Source organism: Eutrigla gurnardus (assembly GCF_963514095.1).
Source record: "Eutrigla gurnardus genome assembly, chromosome: 1".
Classification (NCBI taxonomy): domain Eukaryota; kingdom Metazoa; phylum Chordata; class Actinopteri; order Perciformes; family Triglidae; genus Eutrigla; species Eutrigla gurnardus.
Window position 1 is genome coordinate 751,043 of NC_139915.1, and position 13,169 is coordinate 764,211.

Below are 13,169 nucleotides of genomic sequence, written 5' to 3' on the forward strand. Positions count from 1 at the left end.
AAGTTTCATATTCATATGCACATTCAGTAAACGCTTAGAGAAAATACATTCATTCTATTTTCTACTACTATAATCATCATAGGCACAATAGACATTTGAGTTTATACAGTCACCCTTTTTACTTATTAAGAATGTCCTTGTTCTATTAATATCATTACACTGCAGATTAGTGAGGTCAGTAAGAAAACAGCATGGCATTGAACAGCAAGGAATGCAGGAAATCATCACACCTTATGCTGAATTGCCCAATAATCTGTTTCAGCAAACTGCAAACAGCCTGTTGAGCTGAACAACAGAGGTCAGAGGAAGACAGCATCCCTAAAGAGTGAATCTTTCTTTCCAGATAATCAGGCCTGTGGCCGCTCCCACACAGAGCAGTGCTGCAATTGTAAACTTTTTTCTGTTGATATGCAAAGCAGCATGGATCATTTCATGTCCCCATGGTAACAATGCCCCTGCTTTGCAAAAATGTAATGATTAATCATGGGTGATACCAATGGACAAAATAATGGTTCCTATATTAACAGTGTGTGTGTGTGTGTGTGTGTGTGTGTGTGTGTTTTCATCACACAGTGACACACTGAATATGGATCCCTAGTGGTTATCAGAGACATTGCAGTTAGGTACAAAGCTGACTCCCTCTCTGTTTTTTTATTGTGTTTTTGAGCAGCTGTTTGTTTCTCTGAGCAGTTGTGTTTAATTTGTATCACTGTTCGTTAGTCGCTCCTCTCATCAACAAATTAGGGACACTGAACAATCAGTGAAAGTCAGAATGAACATTCCTCAGTACAAATATGAAATATTACTTTTGCTTGGATTGTCTTCCTAACAACGGTGTGAAACTCCAGCTGAGTGTAGATACACATCTCTCCTGGAGTCCAGCAAAAACAGATTACACAGGCCCATCTCTGACACATCTAACAATCCTAAAGCTTTAATGGCTTGATGTTAGCATGTGGATAAAGAACATAGAAACCCAATCTGCCCCTTTGCTTGTCTATATGCTGTAGCTTGAATACATATGCAGGAGCACAGCCAGCACTGAGGAGAAGGGTAATTCAATCAGCAGCTCGCCAGCCTGACACAGATTCACTCTGACAGTTGCTTTACCAGTAATTCATCTTTCTGAAAACAGACACTATCCCAACAATAATTCCTTTCAACTCCAATACCTGGCAAAGGGGTGGGTGGAAATATAATGACAGGTTTTTATTGGCTAACACCACAATCCCTTCAGATCTCATCCTATCAGGAGCCACTCTCCTTTTTCCTGACGTCCCTGAGATAGAAAAGCTACTCGTGTACGAATGTCCAACAGTGAGACGAGGATGGTCATCCCTGCAATACGTGACCGCACTTGTAAACAGACTATATGAATACACAGATGCACGCTGACTGGTGGTGGAATGCATAAGTAAACAGTGTAGGGGTCCAGATGGGCAGGCAGGGAGGCCTGTCCTGGGAAAGGGCCGTCCCAAACACATACCCTTCCTCAGTACCCCTCCGGCCCCGTGTGCAGGACTGCAGCCAGCCCGGCCTGAGCAACACAGGGTTAACTGCACTGCCCGGTCACAGGCGTGAAGTGAAACAATGAAATAATGGCAGCGAGTGAACGCTCAAAGGCAGGGGGCAGGGTGGGGGCGGCAGGGTGGGGGCTCGCCATAGGCTCCTGCAGATGTTGCCGGGCTTCGGTCGGGTCACACAATCACACGTATTAGCATTCCTGATAGAGGGAGCCCGGATTAGGGAGCTGAATGCCTTTCTCGACTCCGTCAGAGTTTTGAACACACCGGAGAAGCAGAGCAGGGGGAGAGAGAGAGAAATCCTAGACATGTGGCGAGGAAAGGTGGAGACAAGAGTACGGGAGAAGAAAAGCGCCCTCAGACAGTGTCGAGGAGGGCCGAGCTCACAGAAAGAGCAGGCAACAATGTTGAGGGAAGTGGGAGAAAGGAGAACGCAGAGTAAGATTGACAGACAAATTGCGGCAAATTGACTAAAACAGCTAATGAAAGAGTTTAACAAACAGACAATAAAGAGAAATCAACCATGTGATAATTTAATGGTTTTTGTGAGGTTGGCAGAGGGAGTGTATACGTGAAGCGAAGATTTCTATTTGTGGCTGAATGAGTGAATGAGCATAGACAAACGGCTTTCTTTCTTCTTTGTGTGTCGGAGTGAGCGAGGGAGAGCGGGAGAGAAAGCAGAGACAAAAGCTTTCCTGAGTGTATGTGTGCCGTCCTGTCCTTCGTTCCCAGGACAGAGGTCTGGAGAGGGCCTCATATTTCTGGCTGCTGTCAGGCCGGGGTGAGAGGCAGAGACAGCGAGGGGCAGCTGCTTTCTACGAGGTAGCCTGGCTGCCTCACACACGGCCTTTGATCCAGCTTGGCTTCCTTGGCCAGCCAAGTCTCCCATTGCATGTGTGTGTGTGTGTGTGTGTGTGTGTGTGTGTGTGTGTTGGGGGGGTACGTTAAAGTGTGGGTAGTAGTATAAAGGCAAACCATGGAGTAAACGGCGAAACTCGAAGTGAGAGGCAACACTAAACCTCTCTTCCTCTCTCTTTGTTTTAGCACACAACAAATAATTTCACAGGAATGCAGCAGGACTAGTTAGATATGGATGTGTATTCAGCCGAGATTTTAGAAAATAGGGGGGGGGGGGGGGGGGGGGGGGGTGCATAGCGTGCACATGTTGAGACTAACCCGACTACAAATGCAGTTTGTACTGTAGGATAAAGGAGGTACTTTGTGATGGACAGCAGAATTAAACAATCGCCACATGCAAAAACAACTGGATCAAAACTGCCACCGATGCTTATTTAATTACGGCAATTTGCACACGCCCTATGCCACAAGGATTTGCTGTGGTTTTATTACTACGAATAATAACAGTAATTTTTTGGCAACACCATGAGGAAGAAAAGAAACTATTCAAATCATATATCGGTCTCTTATACAATCGGTTACACAATGATGAAAATAGGCATAATTTAGTGGGAGGGCTTTTTGTCTGACGGCGGGTATCTTATATATATATAGAGGTTCCTAGTAGGAGCCTATGCAACTGAAACATTCTCATCGCAGCCTTAGATTCCTGACAACAAAGAACAAAAACACCAGTGACACAAAAGCACAAAAAAACCCTTCATATTTGACAGTTAAGGGAGGTGTACCTTTGTCCCCAGCCAATGACTATCAGTGACTCTACAAGTTAATATTTGCTTCTGCTTGCTCATAAATTTGCATGGCATTAGAACCTGACCTAAATGCATTTTTATCACCCAAAGTAATTAGCTGAGCATTAGTTGTAGGAGGGGGAGAGAGTAGTACGAGGCTGGATCCTTCCTGAATGGGTGGCGGCTAGACGGCAGCTACAGGAGGAATGGCTAAAGAGTAAAGCGGAGCTGGGGCCACCAGATGAAAGAGGAAGTAAACCGGGCCAGAGCGCTGCCTCTTTAATCTACCACATTAACTCCGGCACCACGAGGGGAGGAGCCAGCATGCAGGCAAACGGCACAGCCACACGAAAGGGGAGTGTCAATGAGGGGGTAATAAGGAAAGACAATGAGTAAACAAGCAGGGGAAGTCCAGTCCTGGCGTGCTAGTAACTCCCTGCTTCTCACCGCCTGGCACACACAAAGGCCCTGCTGTAATTAGCCACCCCAATAGGTTGTTTAGCATTTGCATATAAATGCCCTCAGAGGCAAACACTAAACACGCTGACACAAGCCATGCCCAAAACAGACGTTCGCCACACCTCTACCCCTCCAGGAGGTCTCAGGGGTCCACTTATGCCGGGGTACTCCCTCCCTTCGCCTTGTGCTTGTACCCACTACAGGCAAGCTGGCATCCATTACACAGAATGCGGCGAGAGAGAAGGGAGAGAGAGCGCACGGCACAGCGCGGGTACTCAGTTCTTGTTTCTGGAGGGATTGTGAAACAGTGTACACAGGCTTCCTGTCGGAGACCCACACAGCCATCTGTCATGTGAAAGTACCACCAGTTCCCTGACCACACTGACGCTCAACAACACGGAGGGTGCAGGTGTCTGATGTTTTTCTGATGCAGAAATCCGTATGTGCAACACAGGAAAGGATATATCCATGTGCCATCATACATCCATAGCTGCACATGTGCATGCATACACTCTGCTGCGAGGACGCCGGCGGACTGCAGAGTGTGAGAAACGAGTGTTCCGTCTTGATCAGGGTCAAAACATGCTTGTTTAATGTACCCTGTCTGGCAGGTGTTGTAGTTGCACCACGGTAGACATACAACACAGATTAGAGCGGTGGATTAGAGTCACAATCACACAACATCCAATTACAAAACGGGTTCCGTTTTTTTTTATATATTCAAAGTTACATTTACTATTATTGCTATTCAAAAATGTCTGTAATGGGACCTCAGTTCTACACTTCCTCTTCTGTCTACTGTCGTTTTAACAATGGCGAAACATGAAAAAAAGAAAATGAAACTATAGCAAGGAAGGAAGTGATGAGACTGGTGTCTGTGCCCCCCCCCCCAAACCCATATTCTCTCCAGTGTAAACAAAGGCTGTCTTCTACACACTAGTGCTGTTCCTGGTGCTGCACGTTCACAGAGCTGCTGCACCATACAAGGGCTACTTCCTTTGTTAATCCTCAGCCCAGAGTACCATTTTTACTACGACAGCCTGCTCGCAAGAGTTTTTCTGAGCAGGAAAACCACCGAATGAGATAGCTATCTCCTACGAGCCTGGCTCTCACCTGCCATGCGGCCTGTTGTTCCCCATCAGGGCATGATCCAACACGAGGAAACACCTGGCTCCGACACAAAGCAGGCAGCCTATTTTATAGCCATCCTCCTCCTGATACACATACACACCTTGCCTGAGTTGCAGGGGCAACACTGGATCCCCAGAAAAGATGCTGTCCAAATTAAACCTCATCTATGAGGCAATTTCTTTCATTTCTTTTAAGCACATGATTTAGCATGGCTCTGGGGAGAGAGAGCTCCGGCGTTGCTCTGAGGGAGAGAGCGAGTGTAGCAGAAAGAGAGGGGGAAAGCGGGGCATTTCTTGTCAAAGGCTTGGTACTTGGCATGTAAAGAGGAGAAAAATGGTTCTAACAGTCAGTATCCGTTTTGAGCCTCACTCTACCTCAGGCTGACTTCCTATATGTGGTCAGGGTGTGTTTGGTTTTACTGCTTCGCTCAACAATGCTCACTTGCCATTTGTTACCACCTGAGTGAAACAGAACAGTCAAACGTTCCGCCCTGCTAGAAACACAGAACAAATGCATGAAACCTAAACTGCAGCGTGACAGACTTGGGGACATTCAGGAGACGATGACATACTTGAAGGGAGGTTTTAAACTATTTCCATGATCATAAACGTGCATAAAGCTTTTCTCCTGCTAGCATTGGGTCTCTGAATTCACCAGAACATCACCAGAAGCCCCCGTTCTCCTATCTTCATTTATTAAACAGTAGGGAAAATGAATGCCACGTGACCAGACGAGGCAACTGACGTCACAAAGCCGAGGTCACCGGTCTGTCACGGCCGTCTAGCCCTGTGTCGGCCCCTTGGGACCTGCCCCACCCCCCTCCAGCCTAGACCGAATCTGCTCCGTGGCACTGAACGTCAGATTGAAAACCAAGCGGTCGTGGAGGGCTCTGTGTCGAATACGCCACGGCACAGTCGCTGTCATGAGACGTCAGCCGCCGCCAACGACGGCGCTTAGAGCAGAGCCTGCCACAGAGGTGGGAGCACTGGGACCAGCAAGACAAGAAGTACCATCAAACTGGATAAATATACATTTTTTAGTTGCTGTGTTGGTATATGAGAGTTAGTGAGAAGAAGAGTCTGTGTCCTCCTCCTCAGGCTAAACACACACACACACACACTGCACATCTCTAGTTTTCGGTGTTGCTGTGTGGGAGTCTGCTTCTCTCTAATCAATTTATTATGAGGCACAGGGGTCCTTATGTTTGTTCATTTAACACAGGGAAAATGAGAAAGAGCATTTGTTTTAGGTACAGTGAGACCCGGAGAGGAAACCACACATGTTCCGGGGCGCAGAAGGGTGAGGCACACGAGATACAGACACCCTGCAGAATAATGTGGAGGTGTAACACTGTGGCTTTGAGGAAATGTTGGGTTAATTGCAGTTTGGTGCAACATTTAATGCCGTCTGTATGACACCTGGCATGTATGGTTTACACTCGGGGACAGTGCCAATTATAATTCAGCCAATCAGAAATCTTTCATAAATCCATGCTCACTGCGACGGCAAGATGCTTATTTGATGAGACGAGATGGGATGGCGACAGACGCGCATGCAGTATATCTTCTTTTTAATTACAATGTCTGCAAAGGTGGGACTCTGCTATAAACAATCATCTGTGCAATCAAACACAATACCATCATTATATGTATTATAAGAACGCATTCTCAAACTGAACAAAATAAAAAAAGGTCACGCACAGTATTTGTATCGTTATTGCAAATAACATAACTGAAAGAAAATGTAAAAATGATAAAGCAGCGCATCGCTAAAGAGGCGTCGCACCGTGTAGCTTTCATTCAGCAGCTGGAACGCCGACGTTCGATTTGATAATGACTATCGGGGGGGGGGGGGGCAGATCGGCCTGGATATTTATTTATTTATTTATTCACACAAAAAGAAGATTAAAAAAAACAACAACTGTGAATGTAAAGCTGAAATAAATACCATTTTCATAGCTCATTAAAAATATAAAATGTTAGCACAGTTAGCACTTTCTCACTTCTAATAACACTAATAAGGTCCTTCACAATCTTTATCTTAATGGTACATATTGGGATCATATGGGTTTTTGTGTTTGCACAAAACGCCGACACGGGTCAAAATAAACTAAAAATACTCTCCAGGAGCTTCATATGAGATGTACACACCATCCAACAACAAAGGGACATAAATATGTAAGCTTAGTATAAAATACGTAAATGAGAAAAATGCTAGCTATGAAAAATAACAATGTACTGTATATGTGTGCACACGCTGCACATCGTACATGGACACATGTGCACAAAATAAAGGAAAATATAGCGGCAGAAGCTGGAAGAGAGCTGACATCAGAGGACTACAGAGGCTACAGCACTTAGAGGCCATTTTATTGCTTTGCTGTGGTCAAGTGAGGTGCACCGAGCTCAATTCCACCACAACAATGGCAAAGAGGGCCGCAGAGACAAAAGAGGGTTATCCCTGCTTCTTAACCCCTTCACTACCGGCAGATCAGTCGCATCGGGCCACCTCGGGAGAAGAGGGGGGAACGGGAAACAGCCAGTTCAACTTATACCTGCCGTGGGACGACGGCTCACAAACACATTCAGCTACAGATGGATGCATGCACACAAACCACCACAGAATCTATCAATGAGCAGAGTCGGCTGCTTTCTCCTGACCAGGAAGAAGTCAGTAGATTCACCTCAGTCCTGTCTGTCTGAAATACAACCGGCAAAGCACTACTTCTTTCCATCTTCGCCCCTCCCTCCCTCCCTCCCTCCTCCACTGAAAACATGGACAGGCGACTGCACATTTGCAAGTGAATTGCACTTTTTGTTGGGATTTTTTGTTTCATATGTGTGTGTGTGTGTGTTAAAATGAAGAAGAGGGTGTGTGAGGGAAAGGCTGCTCCTGCCATCGCTCTCCTTCTTTTCTTCTCCCTATAATCCTGAGGAGGATAAGCTGTGAGGTACACGGAGAGGAAGTGCCATAGACCTGCTGAGGTCCAGCATATCCGAGCAGCGCATTCCTACAGCCCGGCTATGAGACACACACACACACACACACACACACACACACACACACTCGCACATTACCACCGTTTGTGGCGTGGATGCAGATCACACGCAGAAAAAAAGGAAATGAAAATCTGAATTGTCTAAATGTGAAGCAAAAGCTTTAATCAAGATCTTAAAAACAGAAATAAAATATGATCGTGCTTGGAGAAAAATCCCCCACATATTATTCTATAAATCAGAAGACGTACTGTCAAATGCTATCAGTCCGTCTGTCTGTCCGTCTGCACGACTCACATCTTGGCAGTAGCAGCAGAATGAGCAGCGTAGATAAAAAAAAAAAAGGAGTTGTGAAGTGGAGAGCAGTATAACATTCACATCACAGCCACATATCTCTTTATCTGGCCTTTCAAACAAACCCCTGACCAGGAGAAAAGCCTAGAATGTGATAGCTCCATACGGACACACATACTGTATTTGGTACTAAAATAGCCGCGGCGTTGCGTCATCGTGAGACCCTGGCGCTAAATTAGTGATGAGGAAAAATGACACAGATCACCTGACTGCATTAAAGCATGCCTTGCTATTGGACTTATATGAATCCAATCATTTAAATGGCTTACATTTAACCTGTGTGTAAGATGGGGAGTACACACTGTTGGGGGGAGATTCAAATGATATTGTATTTTACGTTAAAAATATATAATACAATAAATAATATGGGACGTGAAGACAGGAGCTTTTGCAACTGATCCATATTTGAAACCTGTCACCTCTCACTCCCTCACACACTTACATTTCAGTTACACAATGCAGATTTCACAGACACAGATAAACAATGCGAGGGCAGTTATCACTCCACGGAGCACAGTAACATAGAGGAAGAGGAAGAGGATGACAAAGAAATAGGGGAGGATAAAAAGACGGCGTGTGTGTCGTCAGAGTCACAGGCCAGAGGGGCCCATGTATTGTTCCAGGGCTCAGCGTGGGGAGAGAAAGGCGACCTGGGCCGCCTCTGTCTAAGCGTCCTCCATGTTTTATGCATTCTGTCCTTTGTGATGATAAGCGCCAGTGCAGAGGGTGGAATGCTGGCCTCCAGGGTCCAAGAGAGGGGTGGGCATATGGGGAGGGAGGGGGGGACCGGGGTGCAGCTCAGTTTAATGTTGGCAGAACTTGGAGCGGTCGCTGTCATCCCTGCCTCGCCCACGTGAAGGCACATGTAGCCTATACAGACACGACACCGTTGTCCCTCCCATCCCCGAACGCTAGAGCTAGCTGCTGCTGCTGCTGCTGCTGCTGCTCCGAATAGGATACACACAGTCAGTCATAGCCGCTACGCTACGCTACACACACACACACACACACACACACACACACACACACACACACACACCAGCCCTGGACAGGCATGCATCACACAGGTCCTCTGCTGAGTCGATACAGCAAGCCAGAAATACAACGGTCTAAATCGCTGTTACAACACAGCCATCTAACAAACCGCCTCGTTTGCCACAAAACTGATATTGTACATTTATTACAGAGGCAATATCGAGATTCCAGTCAAGGATACAGATCCACACATGCAATATAATCCCCCTTCCGTGACTATAACAGCATTCATTTATTGTTAGAAATGGAAAACAAATTTGTATAAATTTGTATCACATATCTATGACAGCTTGTGAATTTCCTTAACTGAAGGAGAGAACGTCCAATTAGAAGCCATACTTTGCTTTTAAACATATTACTGAATGGAAATGGATTTTTCCCCTCCTTTCCTTGTATCACTATTCCCTACGAGTGCTAGATAATCAGAGCAATGTTATCACATAATAGGTCAGCTGTGATTTGTATGAATTTGAACACTGACAGTCGAAAATTAATAAAAAAAAAAAAAGATGACTAGAAAAACAATAGTGAATCATAACAAGGCCTTGACGTGGTACATTTTAAATACATTATTTTCATAATACAGATGTATACACACATATCAGAATGCATCTGTACACACACGCCAAACACAAGCACATCTTTGCAGTCATAAATCCAGTCCACCACAATGATTTAACCAAGATTGTTAACATGATAACATATTGTGAAAGAGCAAACCACAAGAAACTCTGCCAACTTCACTTCAAATAAGATAAAAGGATGACATTGAAGAAGAAGAAAAGCTCAAAAGAAGACGAGGAGGGGAATTTTAGAGAAAAGCGTGCTTTCTGGGGATAAAAAAAGAGCCATTTTGGACACTAGGGCCTCTGGGATTATCGAGTACAGCATTCATGCACACACACACACACACACACACACACACACACACACCTGCGCATGACAGTCATCTCCTCCACTCCCCCCCTCCCCCCTGCTCCTTCATGACAGCATGACATGTACACTGGCCTCAGCCTGCAGGACAACTGGGAGAACTGGTCGCCGCCGCCGCCGCCGCCGCACGACCTCGCATCCAAACCACAGATCAGATCCAAAGCCATCATCTGTGTCGACTACCTCCATCTACATATGTCCATACAGCTAATGGCTGACACTTGACATTCTTCTCCAATCCACACAAAGGTAGACGTTCGCATTTAGAATGCGCTGCCTCTCATTCAGCAAAGTGCATACATTTAAAAAGGAATTCATGCAAACGGACGGATTTACTGAAATAATAAATAAATAATAATAATAACAACACATTCCTAAAAAATGGCAGGAAATAATTCTATATTTCATTTATCAGAGCATGGTGGATGCCACTGGCAAACAAACCTATAATAGTGGTGAATTCTCCTACGCATGGCCTACTGGTAACCCAAAGAGGGCTCTCTCCATCCGATAACATGGCAGCGAGCTCCCCCACGGTGCCAGAGCCTGAGCACGGAAAGGTGAGAGCAAAGGAGGGAGATGTGCTGAGACACATTGAGAATGAGATGAAGAGAGAAAGAGGGAGGGAGGGGGGGAGAGAAGGGGTTATGACAGCCAGAGGCGCTGTCTCCCCTTTCTCTGTGTTACCCCCCAAACCATGAAACAAGCCTATCCATGACGACTGCTGCTCCCTTTATCTCATTTCCATGCCGAGTGGAAGTGCTATTCCCGTTCATACAGTCGGCATCTGAATACTCTGAATATACCTGTCATCGGATATGGTAATAGGGGGGAGGGGGGGGGGGCAAGTTCTGGACAACCGTTCTGTTGCTGTGCAGGATCGGTGGCAACTACAGTAAAAACTATGATCACATCACAGCCTTCAACAGCCAATGTATTCTTCAGGAATACCAAACACGACAGCAGCAACTCACACACATGCACTTCCACCATTAATCATGCTCATCGTCTACATGCACAGCACCAATGCCACAAATAACCAAAGCTGCACTTTTTAATTATTTCTGCTCTTAACAGACAAAGGATTTTGTTAGAAGTCTAACACATTCAAATAACTTGTTTACAATTTAGCTATTTTTCCATAATGTTTTTAATGGCCTGCTGTCATAAAGACACGTGAAGCAATTCCAAATAAATTAAAACAAATTCCAATGATATTAATTAGAATAATCAGATGCATGAAATATCTGCCTGAGAGCTTTTTTTTCATTTATTCTGAAAAGAACATACAGTTTTCCCATTTTCCTTCAGTTGTGGTAAATAATAATAATACCTGCTCCTAAATGTTTAATTGATATTGATATTTAATTGTTTTTCTTAAATGAAAAAAAATCTTTCATAATAACAAACAAAATGGAAGAAATAACTCTGACCACAAGTAATGAGTTCAAAAATAAAAATGGCCTATTTTCAAATGAGTTATTGTTATGTATTTTGTCTGTTGTAAATAAAAACAGCACTCTGGTGCCATTTCAACAGCTCACGGTTCACAAGAACGCAACACTCCCAGTCTCACAGCCAGGGATGAGCATGAGAAAATAGAGTTAGCTCCACCGAACACAACGTCTGACAAACACATATTTGAAATAGAATACATGGAAATAAAGCCAATGACATTCCTACGCCGTTGCCAGGAACTGTTATAATTAAACATAAATATGACGATGAGAGGAGACAGGGAAATCAGACAGGTGAGATGACAGTAAACATTTCTGCTGTCTTTGTTTTGTAACAGAAGACGGAGAGAGGGAGGGAGGAGGAGGAGGAGGAGGAGGAGGAGGAGGAGGAGGAGGAGGAGGAAGAGGAGCGTTACTGTCAGACAGGGGAGGAAGGGAGATCACTCAAGTTTTGGCACAGCAGCCTACCTGCCCTCTCCACCACAACACCTTATAATCTATAGGACTGGAATCCAAACACATGATTGACTTTAGCAGACATGCAGCAAAGAAACTACACAGCAAGAAAAAAGAAAAGAGGAAGGAGCTAAATGTGAATATTATCGCTGATTTAAATTAATCAACCAGTTCCTCCTCTCTCCCAGTGCTAATCTTCTTTCTGACTGCTCCTCTCCGGTCTGAAAGCTAGGAATCTGTTTATCTGACCTCTTCCCCTGATTCCTCCTCTATGGCCCATGGCTATCTGACCCCTCCACCCAACCCCCTCCACACTCCTACCCTCAGCCCCCCCTCCCTTTTTATTTTTTGCCTCTCTCTCTCTCTCTCCCTGACAGCCTTAACGTTTTGTTTTATTAAACCTGTTACCAGTCTATTTTGTTTTCTCCCACCCTACACTAAAGCCACAGTCTTAATCCTGCAGATGCTGACAACCACAAGTGCTTTGTGTGGCTCCCAAAACATACCAGCAACCGTCATCCTTCCCTGCCAGCCGAGACCCACTCTCTGCACATCATCCATGGCTGTTTGCGCGGGGGTTTCCTCTCGTTCCTTTTTAACTCTGCACTCACTCCATGACCCCTGTTCCCCCTGTTTCTTGCTGTCTGACCCCCTCCTCTCTCACCCTCCTCTCTCACCCACACACACACACACACACACTCCTCACCCCCTCTGTTTCTCCCAACGGTACACACATCCTATCCTTTTGCCTCTGCTCGCTGGCAAAACCTCCTTTTCCCCCCTCTTTCTTTTCCCCGTCTCCATGTCGCGAAAAATATCTGAGTCTGACTCTAATTCTCGCAGCCTTTTTTTCTGTGTGCAGCCTCATCCCACCCGAAAAGCAGTCGCTATTTTCTTTTTTTTTAAATCATATTTAAAAGGACATTTTCGGCTTGCAATTACACCTACACGTCAAGATTACAGTTGCGTTTTCTGTATTATTTGTTTGTTTTTTTAATAAGAATTGGCGAGGTCGTTAACATTGTAGTCATAGGCAGTAATAAACCGTATATTATTTTATCTGGGGGGTGGAAGGCCCCTTCAGCTGTCTCTCTGCAAGCCTTCCTCCGAGAGAGAAGCCTATTCGGCCGGTTTCGGCTCCGTGGGAGATGCAACTTTTATAAAAAACCCTCCATG

At 45.2% G+C, this 13,169-nt stretch overlaps 1 protein-coding gene across 4 annotated transcripts in view; it reads right to left on the reverse strand.

The window, feature by feature from the left end:
• The window catches only part of zfhx3b (zinc finger homeobox 3b), a 141,313-nt gene that overhangs the window by 115,514 nt on the left and 12,630 nt on the right, over window positions 1-13,169 (reverse strand). Inside the window, exon 1 of one of the 4 annotated variants that reach the window (XM_084013668.1) lies at window positions 4,745-4,802. The exons of the other annotated variants lie outside the window; for them this stretch is intronic. The gene's annotated coding sequence lies outside the window, so the exon portion shown is untranslated. Of the gene's footprint in view, window positions 1-4,744; window positions 4,803-13,169 lie in introns of those variants that run through there. 4 annotated transcript variants of the gene reach the window in all.